Source organism: Haliaeetus albicilla, chromosome 6 (assembly GCF_947461875.1).
Source record: "Haliaeetus albicilla chromosome 6, bHalAlb1.1, whole genome shotgun sequence".
Taxonomy (NCBI): Eukaryota; Metazoa; Chordata; class Aves; order Accipitriformes; family Accipitridae; genus Haliaeetus; species Haliaeetus albicilla.
The window spans coordinates 8,196,041-8,222,997 of NC_091488.1; the positions used below are offsets into that span (position 1 = coordinate 8,196,041).

General features: G+C 41.4%; 1 protein-coding gene across 7 annotated transcripts in view; it reads left to right on the forward strand.

The window, feature by feature from the left end:
- Positions 1–267: 267 nt before the first annotated feature.
- SYTL5 (synaptotagmin like 5) overlaps positions 268–26,957 on the forward strand; it is a 93,272-nt gene continuing 66,582 nt past the window's right edge. Inside the window, exons 1-3 of one of the 7 annotated variants that reach the window (XM_069784929.1) lie at positions 268–440; positions 742–841; positions 2,602–2,657. The gene's annotated coding sequence lies outside the window, so the exon portion shown is untranslated. Of the gene's footprint in view, positions 441–470; positions 842–2,601; positions 2,658–26,957 lie in introns of those variants that run through there. The other 6 variants (XM_069784927.1, XM_069784926.1, XM_069784930.1 and 3 more) reach the window with 6 other exon arrangements.

A 26,957-nucleotide genomic window follows, 5' to 3' on the forward strand; every position in this document is an offset into this window, starting at 1 on the left:
GGGGCGGCGGCGGAGGGCACGGCACGGCACGGCACGGTACGGTACGGCACGGCTCTGCCGGGGAGGGACGGGGGACGGGGGTCGGGGGAGGCGGCTCCGTTGTCGGTGGTGAGTCACCCCCGGGTGGTTCCCAGCCCTCCCCGAGCGGAGCGGGAGCCCTGGGCTGCGGGGAGGGGAAGGGGCAGCGGCGAGGCTGGCTGCCGCAGGGCTGGTACCTGCGGGAGTCGGGGCCAGCCTGTGCCCGTACCCCGGGTCCGGGGGGGGTAAGGGGGCTTAAGGGGGGGGGGTCTGAGCTCCCTGCCTGAGCCGGGAGCTGAGCTCCACGGCGGCGGGAGCGGGACTTCACCTCCCGGCTCCACCGAGCTGTGGAGTTGCCATCAGCAGCCTCGGCGGGGATGCTGCTGCTTGTAGGTATTTTCCTTCTCCTGCCGAGGTGTCTGGTAAGTCCCTCTTTCTTAACAGCAACTGTTTGGGTTTGGGGTTTTGGGGGTTTTGGGGGGTTTAGGTTTTTTTTTTCTTGTTGTTTTGGGGTTTATCCCCCCGAGAGAAGGACTAGGACGGAGCCTGCGGCGCGGTCCCGGTGGAGCGGGGGCTGCACCAGCCCGGCCCCCCCCGTGGGGAGAGCGGGGGCTTCTGGCACTAATAACCTGGCGGGAGGTACCCGCGTGGTTGGGTGGGTTTTTATTTTTTTTTTTTTTTTTTTTTAATGCTTTTTACCATACGTGACCGTGAAAATGGAAGGTGGCGGATCTTGCCTGTCGGTGATGCCGTTCGCGGTTATGGGTCGGTGGAAGGGGTGATATGGAACGGGAGCTTGTTTGTCCTCTTCGTCACTGAGCAGGTGAGTGGCTCTGTGGCCCTCGGGTGAAGATCTGCTCCCAGTTGTGTGCTACCTTAAGTTTTCTTCCAGGTTTTTTTCTTTGAAAAATATAGTCTACTTACTACACTTACATTTTATGATACGACTGTACAAAGAACGGAGTAAATGATGGAGACTGAAAACCACTTACATAAAGTAGCTTAGGTTACTTTGTAGTTACCGAGTGCAGGTAGCCAGTACACCTTTCAGCACACCCAGTGTGGAGTCATACTACGAGGAACAGTGAGTTAGGGGATTCTGCGTCTCAGAGTTAGTGATTTTTGGAAAAAACTTGGCACAGGTTGATGAGAGGTCAGCCGGGGAGTAGCCCTCTAATGTGAGCAGATAGAGGAGCAGGTGGGAAAATTATGTGAGGTGCACAGGTGTTACTGTTTTGCTGTACGCACTTCAGGTGAGAGATTTGTGTGCAAGGTGCAGCCTGCTGCAGGATATAAAATGTTTAAAAGCCCCCTTGCTGTAAAGCTACTCGGAGCATATGTTGTCTTGAGTGGATCCAAAAGAAAGAAAAAAGTGATTGGATCACTGCCTAGAAATGTCAAGGTGAAGTATGGGCCCTTTACTGAAGAGAGAAAAGGTTTAACAACATCCAGTGTTGGAAATTTGACGTTGGACATCCAGCAGCTAGACACAGGGTGCAGTTTTTTAAAATAACAGCATTCATTAGACTAATAAGTTCTTAAAGCTTTTCCTCATTAAAAAACTTTAAACCAAGGATGTTTTTTCTAAAGGCAGGTCTGTTTTTAACAGGACTTAGTATGGGGAAATCTTCTGGGCTATCTGTAGGGGAGGCTGGAACAGGTGATCCTAATGAACTCATTACCTCTATTAGGCATATAATCAGGAAAGCTGTGTCGTCTCTGGGAGCACATCCTCTATATACTCTCTCTTTCCTTTGCTTCCCCCCTCAAGCTTTTTGATGTAAAAGGGCTTGATAATATCAGTGGCTAGCCTTTGGCTACGTGCTTTTCTGTGTATTGCTAGTATAAATTATTCCCCAAATGCAATTATAGGGGTCTTTGCACTTCTGTTTCGCATCTAAGCGATTATAGTGAAGATCTGGAAGGTGAGAGCTGCGACGAGAGTTCCTGTTGATCTGAGTAAGGTTTGAGGAATGTGGTTTGTAAGGCTGGAGGTGTGGGTATGATTTCCAGACAATATCAACGTGTTTAAACATTTGAAGTGATTTTAATGTGTTAATGTTTCTAAGCTGTCTTCAGCACTATGTTTACCCTTAGAAAATACTTACTAGCATGTTTTGACTTTTATAGATTTCATGGTAGTTGAAATCTTACGTTCTTTTTGGGATGGAGAAATGCTTATTTAACCAAAATTCCATGTGAATTTGGGGTTGTAGCTGTATTTTTTAGAGTGGAAGAACAGTAGGTATGAAGGATCTTACTAAACAATTTTCAGGGTGATGTTGCACTCATCTAGTCATTTACCTATCTACAAAACATGTTCTTATTACATAACGTGCTCTCCTCTAAATCTCCTTATCAAAAGAGACGAATTTCATAGCTGATGATTAACTGCTGCCTATTAGTAAGACATTTGGTCTTGCAGGGTGGGAGGGAGGAAGGGAATCCATTTGATAGAGCGACGGCTGAAGACAGCTGCAGTGCAGGATTGCTCAGTGACCCAGCCCTTTGTTTCCCAGTTCTTTATTGCTATTGCCTTGTCTACATTTACTCTGCCTTCTAATCAGACTTCCTTCATGCCAGGGATGAGCGTGCTGCTGTGCTGTCCCAGAGCCTGGAAACTTAGGAAAGCAAAATAGGTAAGAACAGCTGGAAGAGTAGACCTTGAAGGACAGCGTGGGTTTGACTCCAAGGGCAGTAGGTAGGAGGTGGATTTGTGGTAGGCGCAGGAAGCTGATATTGCATATTTCTGTTGGGATCTTTAGAGCAGTTTTTCCTCATCTAGTTATATAGAACGACAATATAAACATATACCGACAATGTATGCCAATGAAGCCTTCTGCCTTCTTCCTGTTCCAAACAGCCTGGCTCTGCTGTAAAAAAAGGTCTTTTTAAGCTTCTATCTTAGTCTGTCCTGGGTGTGACCGAGTGGCCCTGTTCTGTGTGGCTTTCCATATGCTGAGGCACAGCTTCAGAGCAGAATCAATTGCTCAGGAACTGAATTTGTCCAATTTTTTTTATCTTTACCTCAGCCTGCACTGATATTTCTTCGTAATTCAATTACTCTGATCTGTACCTTTTTATTTTCACTGTAACTTTTCCCTGGGTATGCTTTTTGTATTGCTTAGAAACATAAATGGGTATCAGAAATAAAACAAAATTCCATTGTGGTTTGTACCATATTCCACAAATGAGTATTAACAGGTGTCTCCTTAAATGAGCACTTAATTTATTTATTTATTTTGAAGAGAGTTGCTCTGCATCTTCACTTCAATGCATCTCTGGAATATTTACATTATCTTGGGCATCCCTTGCTGTTGACATATAAATTCTCTTTTCAGTTGCTCTGTCTTGGTTCCAGATGAATTTGTCACAGCTTTTTTTGTGAGAGATTACGTTTCACCACAACCATTTCACGTGAGGAAGACCGTGCTTTGAGGAGTGATTGCATTATGTATTGGGATAACTTGTGATCTGAATGCAGCTGAACTTAATAGTGTCTCTCCCCTGGGACAGGGGTAACTTTGGGGTTAGACTAATACCTTTCACCTGTACAGCCTCGCAAAGCGTGGAAGTGGCAGTGTATCGGCAGGTGGGAGGAAAACATGTTGGCAGCATGAATGTTTTGAAGTTTTTATGTGATGTATTACAGGGATGGGGACAATGCAGGGATTGTATACAGCACCAATGCATTTCCAGGGGTTGAGCAGGAGAGTGGAGCTTGAAAGAAATGGAGTTTTATATGTATGGTACAGAACTTGCAGGGTATTATCTGAATACCATGGAAGCAAATGTTCATGACCACGGGAACGTTGTTTCCAAGGATTCTGCTATTAGACAGATTTCTGGGAGAAAGCACTGTTTGCAAGCAAGCCATTTGTCATTTGGTGATGGTATTTTTCATTTGCAGTTACTACATGGCACAGCTGATGGCTTTTTAAACACTTGTATATGAGTTGAATCTGAGCCTCTCCCCTTACTTCTGGGGGCACTGCAGAACTGTAGAAAAGGTCAGACTTAGGAACAGATGTACTTAATATTGCTTCTAAAACCTCATTCCTTTTCCTGAATCTTTGCACAAAATCCCTAGTGCCTGATGGGTTGGGGAAGAGAAAAATGGAGGAAATACGGAACTGAATTCCCATTCTCACAATATTAAACCTGCTTAAGATAATAAATAGGCTAATGATGTCAAGGATGCCAGGCCCTTATACACATGTGTGACTTAAGAAAGCTAAGAGAAGTGTAAGTCATGCATTTGGTTAAATAAAGATCTGGTGTAGCAATTACTATCCATTCACTGTAGGCCTTAGTGTAGCAATAGTACTAACTGAGTTACGGAGTGCGTTAACGTGGACAGGTGAGAACATGAGATTTGTATCGGGAATGGGGAATCTTCATCTTGTGTAAAGTAATCCAGAAGACTGGAATATGATGAAAGTGAGTATTCTTGAAACCCATAGGTTCAAAACATATTTGGGTTTTACCTTGGAGATTAATAGTAAAAAATTGCAACATGGCTGTCTGCAGTGATATGTTGCATTGCAGAAGGCACTTTTTCTAACAGCTTTTTCTATACTAGCTGCTGTTTCTGTAACATTTTTCACAGTTGCTAACTATTAAAACAGCTTCTTGGACTTTTGTCATGCTCTGGAGTTAAAGTACAAGTACGTACTTCTCTCCAGGAGTATTTCTACCCCTTTGGTCTGTAGATGTATTTTAAGTAGACTAAGATGATATAGTAGTGAAAAGGTCTATTAACTGTTGGCATCTGTATCTAGATTAGAGCCCTCTCCATTATTATTACCAGTGTTAAATTTTAAAGGGGAAAAAATAACGAAGCTGTAGCTAAGTTTTCAGTGGGACTGTTGTTTTTAACCCTGTCTAGTTTTGAAACCCTTGCTATTGGAACAATATGGACATGTGGGACGCAGTCAGCAGAAAAAAAATTGTTAATGCACTGGAGAATAATGATTTATTAGGTAAGACAAAAGACTGATAAGGGAGAAGGCTATACCTCCTTGGTATTTTCTGTTTCTGCTGTGAAATGATTATGGCAGCAAAGAAGGGTGGAGAAGTATGAGTAACCTTTGCAAATAGAAGTGTCATCTAGCTGGCACTGGGGTGAGTAAGGAGTGCCCTGAATGACTAGGGTGTGAGGAATTCTGCATGCCATGGTGCTGCTGGCGTATTTGTAAACCCTGTGCTTTCATTAGTATACATTTGTCTGGCTTTGGCTTTTCTAAGCGCAGAACCTGAACAGAGGCTGTTTAGGCAAATTTAACTGCGCATTCTCCCAGTATTTGGGCAGTCAGCATTTCATATGAGAAATAATATTCCTTTGGATTTCCTGTTTTTCCTGAATGTCTTTAGGCAGGGGTTTGTTTTGGTTATGATTGTGAGAATCTTTAAGGGAATTGTTTAAACAGTATTATCTGTGATAAGGTACAAGTCCCTCTTGATCAAACCTTTTCTTAAGTTTTGTTTGTGGGGGGTTTTTTTGAGACAATCTCTGATTTGGCAGGAATTTCCAGTTTGTGTTGAAATCACTTCGAACCATGACCTTGTGGATGACATTTCATTTCTATTGCGGAAGGGAGCAGAAACATGTCAAAATGATTTGTGGGACATGAGTTTTGAAAGTGCACCTTCTCAATTAAGTGTTTAAATAATGTGATATTGTTTATGATATTGTTTATATCTGAATTGCAATTATGAGCTCACTTCTGATTAATTTTGTGCAAACGTTTTAATGGTAGTTTGCCACACCATGTTTCCAAATATGAAAAGACTGTGTTTGGAAGTAAAAGCAAGTAAGCATTCAGCTCTAGACTTGATGGAAGACATGAACCATTCATACCTGCAAAAGCCTCCTCGCTAATTTAGTGACGATAATGCTGATGATTGCTGATTGTTACTTTTCAGAGTAAAGTTGGGGTTTGAGGAAAACAAGGGAAAAGAAATGTTGTGAAGGATTTGTGTTTGTTGTCCATGTCTTTCAGCTTCCCATGAGATTGTAGATGGTTTTAATTGACAGTCTATGATCACCATTGTAGATGGTCATCTGCAGTGGCCTGGACAATGCCTGACCGTTGTCCAGGCACAATCCTGGACAGAATCCTGCTTCTGCTTGGAACGGTGTTCCAGTAGCGGTGTGTCTCTTGTGTGAGGAAACTCGGTTACAATCTACCTCCCTGCATGAATCAGGGATGCGCAACATCCAGTAGTAAAACTTGTACATCAGTCACAAGGTACTGTTTTTAAGTTCATTGCTTTTCAGAACAGAGTTAAGCCTTGGGCGTGTTTAGAAATACTCTACATACTTGGTGCTTTTATGCTTAAGAGTAAGACCTCCGCTTCAAAGATAGTGCTGTAGAATCATTTTCCAAACAGTTTGTCACCTTCTGAGGATTGCGCTTTCTCTCCCAGACTCAAGATTGAAGGACTTGCCTCTGGGTAAAAGCAAAAAAAAAAAAAGAGCTGTGGGCTTTCTTTTCTCTTGTTTTAGAAGCCTTTGCCTTCTACTGCTTTACTGAAATGACCTGACTGAAAGTTCTCTTTCTGAACAAGTTCAGTCTGTCTTCTGGCCTGTTCCTGTGCCTGCTTCCATCATGAAGCTTCTGGCTTTCATTCATTGAACCTCTGCACTCATTCACATGTTGGCTTCTGATGAGATTGATCTGAGTCAGTGTTGTTACTCGAGATAGATTAATTTCATTAACTTAATTTTAAATGTACTGCGGATCAATTCAGAGACTTGCTATGTCTGTAGCAAGCCACCTTAAAATGTATAGCAATATCACAAATGATGTTTTATTAGCCTGACCTCCCTTTAATTGAAAAAGTAATGTTAGAAAAGCAATAACTGTTTCTTAACCTTAAATCTGGGCAACATCATATTTAATTTGATACTGAAAACATAGCCATAAGACAACATAGCATGGATTGCAAGTTCGTTTGGGGTGTGTTTGTGTTAATTTGTATTGCTAGCACACAAACAGCTGATCTCAAATTTGAAAACCCCATGACTTAAGAAAAAAAGGAGAGAACTTCAATTGCATAAGCTGTTTATGGTGGAATAGTTTAAGTACTGTGTGTAGTATATGGTTTTTTTGATTGCTCTATGCTTAAAAGCTAGAAGTAAAGTCTCGTTTGACACTCTTGTCTTTTGACTTGATACAATCCTGCTGATTTTGCTTGGAAGTAGATTGCACCTGATGTATAAACTTGCATTTTTTTGAAACTGCGTTTATTTTTCACATTCTCAAAAATGCCCCTTTTAACCTTCTGGCTCTTCTTAATGGTGAGGGAATGAGACCAGGTTGAAGTTTTTCACCGTGACATTTGAGGAGCAGAGGAATGGCAAGAGGGACAGAATAATGTATCGCCATGTGGCAGCCTCACATAGCTGGGGATGTGACTTTCTTTTTGTCATTTGAATTCCCTATTAAAAAAAACCAACCCAGTAACAAGGCAGGGATCACTAAATGGAGTAGTGCTGCTTGTCTTACTGTCATCACTGGTTTTACAGTGGAGATAGTTCTCATGTAAGTGCAAGCTGAAGCCAGAGGAAAAACGACAGAGTGGTTTTCCTCTTTTGGCTTCAGAGTGCTCTGTCCCTCCTGTCGTCTCATTGCATCGGGTGAAGATGCAGTGATGGTGGGCAGAGAACACGCTGCGGTCTACTGCATGCTCCTAGGTGGATGAATCTCACCACTTCGACTTCAGAGGGAGCAGAGCACAAGCATGAAATGAGTCAAGACAATAAAAGACACTCAGAAGTTCAACATTAAGAATTCAACTGTAGTCTGTACAGTATGAAAGCTGTAGCTTTATACAAGAAGAATAAATATGTATATGTTCATATACGTAGAAAACTCTCAAGTTGATTCACAAACAGAATTTTTTGTTAGGTAACTGTGCGAATGCCTTCAGACAGTTAAGCTTGAGGACAGCAATGAAGTGATGCTCAGTTATTGGTGCATAAATTATGTGAGAGAAGGCTGAAAGCTTTCTTTTCATTACTGCAAATATTCTTGAGCCTTGCTGTCAATATAAGGTCCCCCATTGTTATCTTTCTGCTTTTTTTTTTTTGTTTTGGGGAGGAAAATCAAAAGACCTGTAAATCATAAAGGATGATATACACAGCAAGATATTCTTCTTTCAGTATAGTAACCAGATATTTGAACAACATTTTGGGAAGGAAAGCACTACAAATACATATATGAGGTCTTAAAAGTGTGTTATGTTTGGGTTCCTGGGGATAAATAATTCTGGCATCCTTTTATGGGATCATGAGGTGTTTTCTTTTACTGTAATGCTAACACGCATACATAAATAGCAGTTTTTAGGCAAAAGAGTAGCAGCAGAAGGATTATGGAATATCATGTCTCAAGGGGCAGGAGGGAATAAGCAGGGGGCCAGTGACAATTAACAGTCTGTGTTTTGTGGTTTAGAAAGAGTTTCTTTTTGCCTCCCAGTGGGTTTCTCTGTTTAGTTTTGAAGGACCTACTATACCAAAGTAGTTTGTGGTTCGTTTTAAAAGCTACATAGCTTAGACAGAAACTTGGTCTTTTGAAAGAATATCTTAAAATAATGGTGGAAAATACCTCTAATATTAAAGTGTACTCCCTGTGGTATGATACTGGTTTTTTACTGGTGAATATGGGTAGTGCAAAAAGAAAACGGGCTGAGTGCATGGCTCCCTAAAAGTAAGGAGAATCTTTTAGTTAGTCAGAGTTGGCATTCAAGCAAATGTTTCTGTATTAGCCAGATGCCACTTTTGTATTACAAAATTTCTGCATCCTTAAATTAAGGGACCGTGACCATATTCCCTACATTGACTATTAATACATTACAACTTTTCTGTTATTATTTAAGGAATCCCACAGTGTTAACCCACCTGATTTATTATTGCTGCACCTCTGGTTAATACCTCTTGGAGTCTGAGGATGTTGATTCATAAATACACAGCATATACAGCATATTTTTTGCTTTCTGCCTGTGGGTTTTGTTGCACTGCAGTAGTATGACCTTAAGTAGTAGAGGCTGACTTCTCCAACTGTGTTTTGAAACCCTATCACATACAGAAAAGTAAATGGATGATCAGCATGAGACAATGTATTGAAACAGTTGAGCAGTAATGTTCATTACAGTATTGTAACGAAATGCTATGTGGTACTTGATGTCCAGGATTCTCTAGAAATAAACAGAAATTTTACCAATTATGCTTTTTGGTGGACTTTGGCTAAAAAGGCATCCAGTGATTCTAGCAGAGGAAGAGTATGCTTTAATGTGGTCAGGGACTGTGCTGGTTTATTGCAACTCCCTGGCTACCTGAGACTTTTTTTTTTTTCCCCCTCTAACAGTTGTAACAAAATGTTGTATTAAAGTGTTGAGTTTGAGGAAAACTAAGAATGGAGCTGAACCAGACTGAACCCAAGTGAACAATCTAATGACAATTCTTATTCCTTTAAGAGCCATATCAGTTTATATTACCAGAGGAGCTGGATCCCTGTGTTTAAAGCAGTTTAAACTGGGCTCTTTGTTCTCATGAAGAATTCTGCCTGGCACAATGGATGGGGGGGGAGTCCTTCCAGGCACAGATTCAAATGGTTAATTCCCTCAGACACAACGACACTTACTCATATATGCACACCCCTGCACATCTGGAAATGTGCTGGAGGCTGGTAGCAGAACGGGAGGCTGGTAGTTCTCAGTCTTCTATGAAAAAAATTATGTGAAATTGAGATACGTGCATGTTCAAGGGGGCAGATTTTAATGACAACCTTGAAACTCAAAGTAGGCTTTCCAAAGTTTGTGGTAGTTCTGGGTTGGAATAAAATCTATACTGAAACCCATTAAAAATGGGTTTTATTCTAGGGTGGGTTTGAACAGAGTGATTGTTTTAGTCATGATGACTGCAACCCAAAGAAAATAATTGCTTCAAGCTCTAGAAAAAACAGATAATTTTTCACAGCTCTAATTATTTCATCTTTAGAGTCCCTTTTCCAACTCCCAGTACGATAGTTCTTCACTCTTATATTCCAGTGGAGCACTAAGGACAAAGTGACTACCAAAATACTGTTACACCTTCCCCACACTAAAAGGCTGCAAGTATGTATGTGTCTGGCGACTTTGGGGGCTGGGGTGGGGGGAAGCTGTGACAAAAAAAAAAAAAAAGCTACAGGTTACCCGCTCACTGAAGGAGAGCAGTCAGCCAAGCTGGAAACAGCATAATAGTATTTAAGGCTTGCAACCATTAACCATGTTACTTTGCAATGACATTTCATGACCTGTGCTAGTGCAGTTTTCCATGTTCTCTGGGAGCAAAGCGTAAGAGCACTCACGTTAGGTCAGAAAAAAAGGTCTAGAGAGGTTGGCATTTCTGACTACAAAAGAACAGAAGGAATGGGGCAAATACTGAATACCTTCATTTTACTCCGCACAATTTTCCATAACTCCTTAACTAAGTGGAATCCTCAATAAAGTGCTTCCTCAATAAAGTTTGTATCTGGACTATTGCAATTAATAGACCTGATGGAAGTCTATAAATCAAAGCAAGCTTTCTAAATTTTGTGAAACATCCTGAATGGAGTTGTTTCTATATTGATACCCCAGGGTATTAATCTTAGCTTTCAGTGCCTTGCTCTCTCAGTCTACCCATTTAATTAACTTTTAAACTATTTATAGTTCAGACAAGAAAGTCATCAAATGAATTATTTGTTTTGGTGTGTAGCGTTCCTTCTTTTTGCTAAGCAAATAGTGTCAGCTGCCCCATAAACTTGAATTTCATTGCTTAAGGGATGAGACAGATGTTTATGGAAAAGTCTTGAAAGACCCTCCCTTCTGGTAAGGATGAGAACAGATGGAATTGGTTGATTAAGATGTATTACAAATGGCATAACCAGCAATTCTTACAAATCAGGTTGTCCAGTATGTCTTGCACGCAGGGTGTTTTTCATTTTGTGTGGGGTTGTGGGTTTTGTTTTGGATTTTTTTTTTTTTTTAATTTTCCTTTTCATTCCCCCCAAATCAGCCCAAATTTGACCCTTGGACAACTTCTGTCTTCATGTATTTGGTAGCTCTAGCAAGTCTTTATCAAATTTGTATGAGCTACGCCTTCTTCCAGAAGCTTAAAATGTAGTTTTAGCCAGATTAATTTTAACAGCATCTGCAGAAAGATATTACCTGATAGAAAATTCTCCCTATCCTGTTTACGTTTGAAGTCCCTATTCTTCAACTTGTATGTGGATTTGTGAAAATGGACCTATGACAAAGAAAGAGCAATGTGGTGGGGTTTTTTTCTTTGCTTTTTTTAGAAATTTTAGCTAAAATATGTCCCCAAACCTCAACATACGTACCATGGAAAACTTCATCTCTGATAGGTAACTTCATAAATTTGTTAGGAAAATGAGCTTTTATAATTAAAAAAAAAAAGTTGGAGAGGCTTCCTGGCTCACCTGTGTTATGTGCAAACCAAGAAGGAAGGGACCCTATTTGCCACAGAAAATAAATGGAGGACTTTAGCAATTTGACATAATGTGTGCATTTTGGTGAAATGTCTGGTATACCCATAATATCAGTGAGTCTAATGGTCGTTGATGTATTTTTCCTTGAGATAACCTCTTGAGGCAAGAGAAGGGGTTCTCCCTGTGTAGGCTGGGAGCTGAAGGATAGAGAAGCCAAGAGATTTGCTGTGGTTTACATGTGGTGGAAATGGTTTCTTTTTAGTAGCAGTCTGCCTGCTCCTTTCGGAGGATTGTCACTTTTCATATTTTTACATGGCGATAGAGATTCTCATGAGCAGTGGTGAACTGATTATTTACATGACCATGTATCACAGAACAAAAGCGTTTAAGAAACTTCTCAAGAATTTTGTGGTTTTATAATAATTTACATGGAAATTACTTGTATAGATGGAACTTTTATTTTAGAAGTTTCTATAATAAATTACTGAGGGGACACAATCTGATTGAAGAGTTACAGCCAAATAATTTTAAACCTGTCTTACCTTTAAATGCCCTTAAATGAGTTGTTGTAAGCTTTGCCTGCTAATACAGGAGAAGAGAATATTTGAAAAGCTGATGAAAATTTCAGAGTGCTCAATACAAGCGAGATGTCAGAGAAGGTAAATTGATGGATGGATTTTGAGAATAGTTTCATGTAATACTATACGTAAACACATATAAGATGAGTATTATGTATTCCCCAGGGTTCTGGTGAACTTGACAGTCTGACTCCTACTTACTCAATTCTGCGTCAGCATGGAAAATGAGTAATCTGAGTAATCTGTGTCTAGCAATTAAGTGGTCACTTAATCCTGATTTCTCATCTATTCCTCCAGGCTGGAGGGTATGTTCCAGTGTCTAAAGGCATTCAGATACTTCTGTTGCCTTTGTCTTCGCAATAGGTCGTGAGTAATCTTCTTGTCAGGCGATTTGTAACAGTAGTAAGGCCTGCGCTCAATACATCTAGGATCAGTGGATTCATTTATTAAACCAATTTTAGTCCACACCTAGAGACCTGGAGATCTAACTGTGCCTCTCCTTTTGCCTTCATGGGTAGGACTTCCCTGTTTGCAAACATATGCACTGTGTATAAACAATTCAGCTTTTTTTTTTATTATTTTTTTTAATTTAAACACAATATTTTTTCCATATCCTGGCTTACTCCCTTCACAAACAGTGAGGAGAACATCCCACAGGTGAGATCATCTCCCATCCAGCTCCTCAGTGATTAGCCAGAGGCAGCCTTGCCTTGATCTGCCTACAGTCCCAGGGAGATGCTAGTCCGTCCCACTGACACAAATCACGTTTTGCTCACACGCGGGCAAGGCGTCCTTGGCTCAGGCCATCTCCAAACCTCTGCTTTCCCTTCTGATGTGCGGGTTTGTGTCTGTTGTCGTGTCCGGGAACACGTTCCTCTGCCTTGATCCGTGGGATGGATGTTTCCTGTGCACATCAGGTCGTTTGGAAGGATTGGGTCTGCAACAAGGAAACTACACCTGGGGATTGGGCTTCCTAGTGAGTTATGGCCAGGAGAGATGCAAAGTTGTGGTGCAGCACAAAAGATTTTATCCTTCCCTATTATCTCATCCGCCCAGTGTGTGATGAGCTGACCAGCTACGTTTTGTTCATGCAAGTTCACAAACTGGGGGAAAGCGCTTGTGTTGCTGTGAAGCAGACAGACCAATAAGGGAGCCTAAGGTGGGAATTGAATGAATCTTATGGGTGAGAGTTGACAGGTCTGCAGCTCTGGTGGTAAAATCCCTTCCAAAAAGGTTGCTGCTGTTGAGAAATGAGGTTATCACTATAAAGAAGTAACTGGATTCCTTTTTGTGGGAATTTGTGTTGCACCTGCATTCAAGCTGTGTGCAGAAAATGTGATTTTTCAGGTGACACTGGAACAATTGTGAAGGAGTAAGCCTCGCACAAGAGGCTTAACTGTGGCTTGGGTTTTCATGAACATGATGGAGTGCATCTTGGGATAGCTTTTTGTACCGACGCATGTGAAACTAAAAAATTGATTCCCTAAGGTTTTCTGTAGTCCCCATAACCCATTGCAGTACTGGGACATTCAAATCCTATTGTAGCATGAAAAAAGTAAAAAAATATATCACCACCACTTTGTATGCACACCAGTCCTGTAAGTTTATTTATTTTGCAGCTGGTTGAACTTCAGTATCTTCATGCACTCAGTCTTTTGGTGTACTGCTAGCAACATTGAACTGTATAGCAGAGGGACCATCCACTCATTTTCCACAGATTAGCGATCATTACTGTAGCATAATCAAACTTTTAAGTGTATCTGTTTATTAGTTTACTGAATCTTCTGGGTAACATAGCCAAAATAATTCAAAGTTAGTTTATTGTGTCTTGGTCATAAAATTCTGTGATCTAAAGATTGATCCTTTTCATAGGAAAGGACATTTCAGCCTGCACCCCTTTTCTCTTCCCCTTGCTATGCACCAAAGAAAGTGCTCGAGCTCTAATTTAATTCAAGGAAAGCTTAAACTTTTGTTGTTGTTGTTTAATGGAGTGGTGTTCCCTGCTTGAACACCACATGTTTCCTTATGGCAGGAAACCTTACTGAGGATGTTATATGCAAACCGCTCTGCATCCTGTGCTCTCTCTGCGACTGTTTGAATTCATACTGTGTTTGACCTATGGACTGGCACAACTGCACTGCAGAGTTGTGCCATCAAACAGGCTGCTAAACAATACTGAATTCAATTAAAAAGTTCTTCCATCTGCCATTCTGCATTGTTTGGAAATGGACCTTGCTTCCATTTTTAAGAGACTATTCAGTATTGCTACAGGTAGTTTATTTATAAATGTAAGAGGTGAAGGAGTGGAGGGAGGAAGGCTGTGAATCTAAATATATTTGCTAAAAAATAACTTAGAGTTTCTAGGACTCATCATTTAAGAGGGGAAGGAACTGCCATTTCTAAGGGTGATCTAATCTAGTATTTCAGTAAAATCTTGCAGTTTTCTTAGTAATGGATTAAAGTACTAAAGATAATGTTGTCTTCAGATATTATTTTTAACAAGTATTTAACGCTGAATTACCTCTACAGAGAGAGTGCAGTTTGACAAAAGGGATCAGGCTAGCTTCTGTTGTTGTTGGGGTTGGTCTGTATTTTTGGGGGTTAAGTTTGGAGCAGTTAAGAAATAAAAGGTTCAATAATCTGTTACTAAGTACAATCCCCTCAGATTGGAGGAGAATATTTTAACCTTTTGAGATGCTTTTAATAGCCTGAGGTGTGTTCTTTACGAGGCTATGCTTTTTGTTTAGTAGATCATGTGTGACGAAGACAAAGCTATGTAACTTATGTTGTTAGCTTCTGGTTACATTTTCTGCTTTCAAAGAGCAGTTTGAAACTGTAATGTATGTTACTAGCTGGATTTTACTGCTTCATCTTTTGCATTATACAGCCCTAGTAAAGTTCACTCTAACCTTACTTTGATTTTGGGGGGTTTGTTTTGCATCTTTTTTAAAAGCTTATATTAAAAAAGCTTATAGAAATATGTATTCCTTAATGTCTTCCAAGAAGATGTCATCTCACAGCTGGAAAGGCCATTTAGCTTCTGGAACTGACTTTCTTAGTGTCTCTTGCTATCCTTTTGTTGGAAATGATTAGTTTTACAATAGTGCTGCTGTTTTTAAACAAATGTTGCAGAGAACAGTTTCAGATTTCCAGTTGATTTTAGATGCTCTGTTGAATTTGAATATAGAAACGTAATCATGTTGCTTATAACTGGTTTTCCAGTTTATCAGTTTACCTGTGTCACTCTCACTTTATATTAGAATCGCTGCTCTATAGTTCTGCAATGGTGTGTGTATGTGTGCGTATGTATGTATAAAAATATGTAATGGATATATGTGGGGCTTTTTTCCATAAAAAAGATGGTTTGTGTCTTTTGGGAGGGCATAGGGAAGCCTTTGCAAGGAAAGAAGAGGATGAGTTCAAGGGTTCTTGTTCTCTATAGCAAGGTGAAGTATTTTATACTTAAGGGCCTGACACTCAAAGGCGCTGGGAGTCCATAAGTTTCTTTAAAATCATACAGGATTATGGTTGTTCAATATACTTGAAAAATCAGGCTGTCTGTAACTGGAGTGTCCAGCCATTATATTAAGTTACCAAAGTGTCTCCCTTCCTGTCCTGCCATTAACTTAAAGGAGTTTGCTTTTCTATCTAAAACTTAAGATAATACGTCAAAAATACTATATAGATAAGTGTTTGTAAGGTACCTGGGTACATGTGTACAAGTATGACAGAAAACGTCGAGTCTTCTATTAATTCTGTATTCAGGAGTGAGAAAATGTGCCACAAATGAGGCATGGGCTATATGCTAAATAATGAACCTTGGAAGAAATTTTGGGCAGCTGCCTTGCCGTTATCTTTCCTGTGTCTTGAATGGAACAGGAGTCCTGTGCAAAATAATGTTTGTGGTTGCATATTTTTAAAATTTTCTCATATTGCCAAGTGAGCAGAGTAAAAATTGACACATTTTTAAGGTGTTGAACAGTTGAAAATCTGGTTTAGTACGGAAGGCTGTGCTTAAGACTTCATGCCTTAGGGGTTTTTGTTCTGTTTCTTGAAGAATTCCAGGAATAGCGTTCACAATATAGCAACAATTGCCTAGGGGCTTGTGTGCACGCACACAAACTTAATTGCTGAGGGTTGGAATAGTACCGATATTCACAAGTGGTAAAGGCAGGAGTTGTTATAGAATATTAACTAGGGATGATCAGAAAGTGTTTTTGTCAGGACCTCTTTTTTGTTTGCATTTATTTACCCTGGTTTCTGGAAACATTACTTTAGGGGCTTTAAATAAAATAGGAAAAGATGCGTGTTTGAGCATGCTGATTTGCAATAATGATAAAGAAAAGAACAAAGATGTAGATAGAGTCAAAATCATGCACTTTTCTTAAGTTGGGGAGGCTTGTTCTTCTGTCAAAAAATAAGAGACTTTCAGTCCTGACAGTTCTTCCTCTGCAGTCTCTAAGGGGAACCAAATGGTTATAATCAGTATCCGATAGTCTACACGTGGAAATGTGGGGCACTGTTTGCTGGTGAGTGGTGTTTCAATACCAATGGACTGGGAAGATCACTTGGTCCACTACTGGAATAAGTTACGGAAAAATGTCTGTCCTTTTCTCTTCCTCAGCCATCTGGGTTTATCATGTAGGGAGGCATTTTCTTCCAAATTTTCTTGGAAGACAAGCTAGTCTGCCCCAGACAAAGTGCACGCATGAGCCCTTTTGAGAGTGCCTGCTAAGCTGAAGAGCATGAGCTGTGTGCAACAACAAGCTGATACACTAATAAATGTGGGGAAAATAACAAAACCTACGACAAATCTCTGTGCTCTGAGTCAGTGATCAAATAGATAAATCTTACTAACCTTTCAATAGTCCCAAGCTAAAACTGTCCTTATCACTCCTATGTACTCCCTGAGGGCATCTATAAAATTATAGTTGCTGCACATGATATGTAAGGAGAAATGCTCAGCTGTGGAATGTGGGTATCCAGCATTTTATCACTGGAAGAGATGTAACTGTGTTCACACTGATACATTTATGGAAGCCTGGTTAATAATTTATCCTTAGCTTCTAAAACCTGTATTGGTAAATGAGGAACTTGGCTTTACAGGTTAGTTTATGGTGGGCTGATTGCTGTAGGTTAGCAAGAGGCAGCAGCAGTGGCAAGAGATACTACTACTAGCATCTCCTGACTATGTCCCCATCATCTTGGAGAGATGTGCTCCTCAGGTGAGGGCATGGAGCCACCATCCGTTCCATGCTGGCAAACTTTGGCCCTGTGTACACTGGACCATCTCAGAGATGACTTGTCCCTCTCTGAAAGATCTTTCATTAATTTCCTACTAGAAGTGTGCATCAACTATGCTTTCCATCTCAAACCCAGACCCGTGAGTGGTTTGACCCTCACATCGTGATACATTTTGGTATGGTTTCAAGTGGCACAAGCTGTCTGTATTGCAAATGCAATCAAAAGGCCAAAACACTTACGATGCAGATTGTTGGAGTAAATCTTGGCCAAAAGGAGGCACAAAGCTGCTACAGAAAGGTCAAGTTATGATTAATATCCCATGAGCGCAGCTCTGCGTTGTCTTTCTCCTGAATAATTACTCTTTTGCCATTTCGCCTAAAAGGTAGTGTAGTAGTAATATAGTGCCGGCGCCCACCCCCTGTTCTTCCCGAAGCTTGGAAGAGTAGCTCTGGGACAAGTAGCAACTCTGGAAGCCCACCTCCAGGCCCTTAAACTCTTTTGCTTGTAGTGCTGCTGGAATTATGCATCTAGCTGAAAAGAGGGAGAGAGGTATAAAGTATGGTAACAAAAGGAATCTGAAGTGAAGAGAAATGATTAAGGGTTTGTCTGTGTCAGAGTGGGAGCTGCTTCTTGAGGGTTCTATGTCCTCCTGCTGTTTGTACAGCACCCATGAGTATTATATCATGGAATTGCCTTGAGAGGTCATGGCCAGAAGGATATATGAGAAAGCTTGTGATCCTTTTCTTATAGTTAGCATAAAGCATCATAATATAGTGTACACTAGGTAGCCTTTACATTTGAAAAATTCAGATTGCTAACAAAGACTGGTTGAGGCCTCAGGTCTCATAAGGTATTTCTTCAGTGTAAATCTGTGTCTTGTGTCATGTCCTATAAAGTCATCTTTAGCAGTTACATCTGCTTCCTTCTACTCTGGAGCGCTTCCCACGCGGTGATCCGTTGTGCAGCTTTGAGCTTCAGTCCTCCAGCCCTGTGCCTGGCTGCTGCTTACTAGCCACTGTTGAAGACACTGCTGCCAAATCTCTGCTGCTGCTTTTTGTGCAGACTGGACTGAAGCCAGGCAGTCTGTTCAGCGCTGGCAACTTCAGCTGCATGCCCTTTTCTCAGGAGAGATACAACTGAGGAACTGGATGGGCTGTGTTGAGAGGGCAAAGCATTTTAAAATGGCAAAGAAAACCATCCCAGATATTCCCTTTGTCTGACAAACAGTATTTTCGGGGGAATCTGTCACTTTTCTTTGCTTGTTATACAGTGTATGAAAAAGGATGCTGATCCTGTGTATGCTGCTGTCAGTCTCATATAGGCTTGTGCTAAAGTTGTTCGTTGGATTTGTTGGGGTCCTAGGTGATCAGATGGCAGCATGTAGTTTTTCTCACTGATCCAAGCTCTGGTCCTCAGTCATAGGTGATATGCGTGGCTGCTCCCCACAGACCTACTGCTATTACTCTGAGCTGTCTTGGATAGACATTTGTGTTACATATCCCACTTTGGGAAGCAAAGGAAAACCTCCACATATTCCACCACCTTCCCTGCCCTACAGAAAGTGATCCTCAGCGCTCTCATAGTTGATGCACAACCCAGTCTTCAGACTGACAGCAGTGTAACCTGTGAAAGTGAGATTACATTTTCTAACTAGATTTTTGTGGGTTTTTTTTTTCCTGCCTGCCACAAGAATTTTGGAAACTGATATACTTACAAATGCAGACTTCCCAGCCATGCTCATTTTGAGGTAGACACACTGGGATGACGTCCTGATGCATTTCATGGCAAGATTTAAGCGACCCGTTAGCTTTATTTACTGTTTGTAGAGAAAAAAAAATGTAGCATTGTGTTTAATGAAAAACAAAACAAGGCAACACTCCAAGCTCATCCCACTTTCTAATTAAGCTGTTTATATCCTCTGGTAGGTTTCTGGACAAGTGTCTTTGTGAACAGCTCATTTTATACTGCAGATGAGAAGCAGGATGCATTTGCTCATGTGTTTTGTATGCCTGCATTTGAGGCAATCGTGCAGCATCCCCTTCATAGTCAGTGGAGAGAAATGGATGCTACTAGACAAGAATTTGTCTGACCTTTTTCAAATCTTCTCATGAAGATGAGATGAGTCATGCCCTAGAAATGCCTATTTTTCTCTGTTGCTTATAGAGTGGGGCTGGGATGACTAGGTCAGAATAAATAAGAGGGATCATAGAATAGAATCATAGGATGGTTTTGAGTTGGAAAGGACCTTTAAAGACCATCTAGTCCAACATCCGTGCCCCCAGCCTTGGGCAGATGAATCTCCGAAAGATTTTTCACACCTCTGTAGAGATAAGTCATATAATGTATGATTATATACCTTTGGTGTGCATGAAAACAAATTGAAACCTGAATCCAGTTGCTTTGCTAAATCAAATAGAAAGTTGTTATCACGTGTAGTGGATAATGAGTGTTACTACACCATACTGTTGTTGCAGAAAGGCAAATGAGCACTTGGCACCTCCCAGGCTGAAATAACAGAGGACTGGATTTCTCACCTTCTACACACACACACGCCACACACACACCTTTCCTCACTCAAAGCACTCACACGCAAGGTCTGGGGTTCCCTTCTCCCCAAACCCAGAGGGGTTTCACTGGCTTGGTGGATGCTTCTTCAAATGGCTGCTCTTCTAAATGCTAGTTCCCTCTTTTCTGACTCTGCAGCCTGACTGCAGTTCCTCAGCAATCTTCCTGCATCCCTCTTGCAAAGCTCTGTGATAATTTCATTTTTATTTATTCATGAGAAAAGCAAAGTCAATGACAGAATTTTATCAAGTAGGCTAAACCTTAGATTGATAGTCATGAGTTTTTCTGCAAAATGAAACATTTGATGAAGTCAAGGCACCTTCTTTGTAGTACTCTGAATTCAGCAAATTAGTGAAAACGTTTGAACTTGAAGACTTGAAAACAAGTTTCTATTTAAGGTTTTGAAGAATCCTCATCCACTTCTGTGGAACATACCTGCTCATGTTTTCTGATGAGAAACTTCTGTTGGGGAAAAAGATCAAGAGAACTTACTGATATTTCAGTCAATCACTTGCTGCAGCTAAAAGAAACAGGTACTTTTTTTGTGAGAACATCTTGTTAAGTAATGAAAATAATGTTCTTGTTTTACCACGCATTTTCTACTTCGCGTCGGATGAAGCTTCCTGTAATAGTGCTTCCCCAGGGATCTCACACAGTTACACGTGATAGCTGCTGCCCAGAGCAGCCTCAAGTCCCACTGAACAGGAGAGAGGGCATTTAAAGAGGATGGAGATGGGTCACGACTAGATCACAGGGCAGCAGCTGCTGACCAGTAACAGAAATGACAGTGGCTTTCAGGTGTCCTGGGTGTGCTAGCTCACTCCTGTCCTGTGCATCCTGCTCTCAAATGCAATCGTGTCATAACGTAATACGTATTAACTTTACTTCTCCTAAGCTTACTGTGTTGATAGTTGTAAGGATGTACTGTAAGACACGCTAGTGGTTAGAAAGAATGGTTAGGAATCTTGCTGGCATTATACTTGTTTTATATTTCTAAAAGAACTCAATATCAAGAAGTGATTTCTTGCTCCCAGAGGCCATGCCTATTTTAATGTGAGGAAAGGAGGTTTCAAATTCTTAAAAGTAAACAGTTGATAAACTTTCTTCAACTTGTTTTAGTTAAATTTCATAACTGTGAGTCTCGGTTAAATTTATAATTTACCCAGCTATCAAATAAAACGCCTGTAAGGTGCATATTAGAACTTATTTTACAACTGTGTATAAATCTGTTCTGTTTGAGACCTTGGTTCACCCCTTTTCTTTCCACTTCATCACAGAAAGTATAGGGACAAAGGGAATAACTTAAATGTATTAAGGTAAAGTTCAGTACTGAATGAATACTGCCTTCATACACGCTGTGACTAAGCAATAAGATTGAGATGACTCAAGTCCTAAGTCATATTTTCTTGGATGATTTAACATTGCACAGATAATTTTTGCTTAACAATAGCAAAAATATTTTTCCTTCGTTCATTCTTTGGTTTGGATCTGTTTGGTTTGTTTAATTTTGCATGCTGATGCATTGAATTTTTTTTTCTTTCTTACCCTGGGAGGTATCATCTTTTCTGACTAAATGCTTAGCCAGGGAAGTGAACCATGTTTGCTTGATGAGCAAAACAAAAGAAAAAGGTTGCCACCCTGTTGTGTTATTCTTCCTGCTCCTTGTCTCTTGCTTGTAAGTATACTAGCTAAAGCAGTGCAACGTAGAGAAGATTATTAGGTATTTATTTCAAAGCATCACCTATGGGGTTAAGTTCTCTTATTTAATTGTTTTGTAGGAGCTCTGGGGAGTGTGGGCTTGTGTTCACAAGTGAATGCCGTCTGGTGTACTCTCTACCTTTGGTCTGTTCTGCACTTGCTCCCCTGCCTGCATACATGCTGCCTTTCTCCCAGCATAGCATGCTTGAAAAGCCGCACAAGGTTATTGGGGCAGCAACCAAGCGTTGTGGTGTTCCCTGTTGCATGCAGTATGTAACCTGACCGTTTGAGGAGCTGGGTGAGCCTAAAGTTCTACAGCAAGGAGACAGAAAACATCATTTTTATATATTTAAAAATGCTTTTTCATGTTACTTGAAGATTTTTATGAGGGCTGAAAAACAAGCAGAGGGAGACCTGTAGTAGGAGCGTGGTTTGATAAATGCTCAGACCGGCAGTGCTGAGCTTAGTCTTAGCTCTCTTATTATACAAGTCAGGCATGTTAATTTACTGCTTTCTTACACAGTAAGGTAGAATACTTTGTAGACTAAATGAGCTTTAACATTATTGCTTTAGTCTTTAAACACCTACAGTTTTGGTTTTGAAATGTTATTACACCGGTGCTAAAAACTAGATGTATCTCGAAGGCAATGACAGTGGTTGGAGAGAGATCTGCAGTCCTGTAGGCACATTGTTGTCCAAAAAGCGGATTCATTTCCTGGTGTGCAATGAGCCAGTAGTCACGCACTCAGGAGAGACGTTAATTATTTCATATTTGCGCAAAGATGGGTGCTAGGTGGTAATTCCACAAAGCTACCACACCACACCAAAGAAAAACAATGTATTTATTCTGTTACATGATTAGTCAAAACCTGCCTAAATTTACATTCATTGCTTAGTAGTCATCATCTCATCTACTATTGGCCAGTTATATTTAAATTAGCCTCCATTGCTATGTAGATTAGCATGCATGCTCCTTGCAGGTGTGGGGGGACAAGTTCTTCCAGCCTTAAATTGAGTCGGAGGTCGCGATCTCCCCCTGCCACCTTTACCTTCCCCCCAGTTCATACTTCTTTGGCAATCATCCGGCCTTTGGTGTCTTCTGGAGCAGGATGTTTCTTTTTATCAGTCGCATCCTGCATTTCTTAGGTCCAATTATCCTTAACATTTCTTTTCTCTCTGATGGACCTTGAGTATTCTTGCCAAGTTGGCAATGCACATGGAGCATCCTCAAAACATCAAGGCCTAATTGTTCCAGGGTGCCCTTACTCTATGACGGCCAACTGTGTGCCTTTCTGATTACAGCCTTACTTGTTAATTTGATATATACAAAATATATCTTGCACAAAACAGACCATTCTAAATCTCTGAGTTATTCTTCAGCAATATGACAGTGTCATGGTTTAACCCCCACCAGCAACTAAGCACCGCACAGCCGGTAGCTCACTCCCCCCACAGCGGGATGGGAGAGAGAATCAGAAGGGTGAAAGCGAGAAAACTCATGGGCTGAGTTAAAGACAGTTTAATAGGGAAAGCGAAAGTTATGTACGCAAGCAAAGCAAAACCAGGAATTCATTCCCCACTTCCCATGGGCAGGCAGGTGTTCAGCCATCTCCAGGACAGCAGGGCTCCATCACATGTAACGGTGACTTGGGAAGACAAACGCCATCACTCCCAACGTGTTCCCCCTTCTTTCTCCTTCCCCCAGCTTTATATGCTGAGCATGACGTCCTATGGTCTGGAATCTCCCTTGGGTCAGTTGGGGTCAGCTGTCCCAGCTGTGTCCCCTCCCAACTTCTTGTGCCCCCCCAGCCTCCTCGCTGGTGGGGTGAGGAGCAGAAAAGGCCTTGACTCTACATAAGCACTGCTCAGCAGTAATGAAAACATCCCTGTGTTATCAACACTGTTTTCAGCACAAATCCAAAACATAGCCCCATACTAGCTACTATGAAGAAAATCACTCTATCCCAGCCAAGACCAGCACATTCTCCACCTGTTATTCCTTAGCATTTATCTCATGCTTGGGTCTCACACTATCCAATACCACCTCATTACCCACCGCCCCCCTTCCCATTCTTTGATAGAATACACAGATATCATTCCCTTAGTCTATGGACCACCCCTGTGAAATGTCTGTAAAATGTCCCTAAATGTCCACAAAATGTTCTTTGAGTTCATTTAGTCCATGACTGTGGTCTCCATCTGTTATGGTGGTCACTCAGGACAGGAGAGATGGTGTGTTGCGTGGAGTTATCGGGCACCAAAGCCAGCTCAGGTCAGGTCACCGCTGCACTTGCACTGCTTCTTGTAAGGCCTGTTCTCCGTTGGTTCAGGTGGTTCCTGCTATAGTAATTCCTATAACATGCAACTCCAATCCCAGGTTACAACAATTGAAAGGTATTTCCATTACAATCTCCAGCCCTGGTCCCTTTGGAGCAGACCATTGGGTTTAACGTCGCATGAACTCCTCCCTTTGCTCCTGCTCTGGCTTGGACTTATCCACAGACTGCAGTCCCTCCAGGGGCGTACCTGCTCTCTCATGGGTTTATCCATGACCACACGCTTTGAAGTGTTCCAGCATGACCTCATGCACAGCCACCGATGCTTCGAGGTGTACCTGCTGCAGCATGGACTTTTATCCAGAGTCAGAGGTGCTTTGAGGTGTACCTTCTCCAGCGTGGACTTACCCTTGGGCCACAACCCCTTCCAAGGTGTACCTGCTGTTGGCACAGGCATAACCGCGGCCACAGACACTTTGAGATTTACCTGCTCTGGCGTGGACTTACTCATGGCCACAGATGTTTCAGGGTGTCCTGCTCCTCCATGGACACAGGCAGCTTTGCCAAGACCTTGCCAGAAAGCTGGAATTGTGCCTGACCTAAAAAATGAACTGGTTCTGAATCCAATGGTTTTGCTTAATGAATCTGAGTTTCTTACTACTATGAAGTCAAACACGCTTACGCTACATGATTTACAGAGGATTAGGCTTAAAAAATTAGAGTTTCAGCCTTTCTCTCAGTTTATATTCATTCCAGTGTGCTGATACAAATTCGTATGATGGCATTCTGTGCTTTTAATGTCTCTTCAAACAATGTGGCTGCCACTCATAAGGGACCTTTTCTTTAAAGCAATATACAACTTGTCAGTTCATAAATCTTCTAGCTCTTATATCTAAAGATCTTTGAAGTTTGTTTTTAGCAAAGAATCTGTTTGCTTACTACTTGTGTTGTAGTACTGGCTAGAGCTCTCAGTCAGTCTAATCCAAGTGCCATTAACCGAAATCGCATTCAACAAATTTAGTTTGGTTTTCTTTTCTTACTGCTTGACTTCAGTGTCTTGAGTTGCTCTTCCTTACCTTGCAAATGTATTGATTTGTGCAACAACCATTTCCTGGTGCTTCAGTACCTGCTGGCATTTAGTTTGCTTACCTGGGCGTGTGCACTCTGCAAACACATCGTTAAGAAGTGAAGCTGGTTTTTCTTGCTCCTGTGTATGGCATTCTGCAAGCGGTATGCTTTAGTTAGAACAGGAAGAGGGACTAGTTGGCCATTACACTCTCAACATGGTAAGCTTTATATTTGTTAAAGGTTCTTGATATGACAAGAACCTTTTTAAGTCTGTCTGCTGTTTTATTAGACTTAATGGTGGCGGTCCTTTCCTCCCTTCCCCCATCATAGGTTTGCATACAGCTGTGGGCCTCAGAAAAGATGAAAGATGACATGGAATGTGTTTTGGTGGCTACCTAGCGATGCCATCTTAGTTTTGAATTTTATTTCAGACCCCCACGTGAGTGAACTCAGGACGCAGAGTACTGGTGTGTTTTAAGCATGGCATAGATGAAATGCGTCTCTCTTTGAGTGTCAAAGCTGCGTGTATTGGATCCAGACTGGGGATGTTGTGATACATAGTGCCAGCACTGAGCTGGAAGGTGGGAACTGTGGCCTCCTGACGTGTGTGTCAGAGGCAGCAGTGCTATCGGTTCTGCTCCTGCTGAGTTTCAAACATTGCCGTTGTGCCTCCTGCAGCTTTGGTTCTGGCAGTAGTCGGTCCCTTTTTGAGAGACAACATATCTCAGCTTCTCGTGGCAAAAGTCAATTATAGTCCACAACACCACGTTGCATTTGGCTGCTGTTAGTAGGAATATCTTTACCAGTATGGAAATACTGTTTGTGCGTGTCCCAGATCCACCGGTGTTAGTAAATACGCGTAGTGCAGAGCACATTTCTCTGCTGGCAAAGAATTCCCCACCAGCGGTAGGTGAAGGCTCTGTCACTCAAGCCACGTGAGGTGATGCCGTGATTCCCATACCACTGCAGTCAGTGCACATGGAAGATGCTGCCTCTGTTGCTGAGTCACTAAATCGTTCCATGTACTGGCTTCTGGCTAAGTAAACATAATGGCTTGGTGGTGGGAGTAATTTCTTGCATCCAGCAATTTGATAATAGCACCGTTGAAGAAAAGAGGATAATTCCTCTCGCTTCCTTTCAGCTCTGTCTCTTGGGGGCAGGATGCCTCTCCTCCTTCCCAGGGAGACTGGGGAGAGATGAGGGGAAAGCGTTTTGGAGTGCAGATGAAGCTGTTGATTTGCTGGGTTCCGGAGGATACGCGCAGCAGTGACAGGAGTGGTCACTGCACCTGTGGTAACTACAAATGTAGCTGATTGCAGTGGATTCACTGTGCTTCCTGTAGCTCTTAACGAACGCCCCTCACAAAGATTCAGTTTTGGGGGTGCTGTATTTCCAATAGTCACAAGCAGCTGTGCTAGCAGTTAGCAAAAAAAAAAAAAAAAAAGATGTTCTTTCCCACTGTAGTGCTTTTTGTTCTTTTTTTTTTTTTTTTTTTTTAAACAAGCCTTAAGTAATTCTTTTTTCTTGGGAGGGTGAGCAAATGCTGCCTGGATAGACACAGTACCTGTATACAGTGGATGAAGGTATACTGCAGGATAAACTGCAATTTATTATTCAGTTCCAATTTTGTGAGAGCTGTCATGTGCTGCCAAGTCTGTTATTTCTAACATATCTTCCCTCAACAATAGCTTCAGAGAGGACGACTCCATTCTAGAAATCCCTTTCCACAGGGATAAGAGGAGTGGGAAAAGCATGCAGATAGTCCCAGTGAGCAGTTCTTTTACCCATTTTCATGAGGCAAGGGAAAACAACCACACACTCGAGAGGCTCACTTACATACTGTCTTGCCATTGTGTTACTTCATTCCTTCTCCTTTACTAGTTCCTTTGCAAGTCCAATGTTAGATTGTTGCATTACTCTGACTTAAGAAATTAATGCTCTAACTACAAATTGAATGTAAATTGGAATTAACCCCATCCTATTAGGGGGGTTTGCATTTTTCCATGTGTCCTAATCTGCATTTTAGTGTACCCCAAATG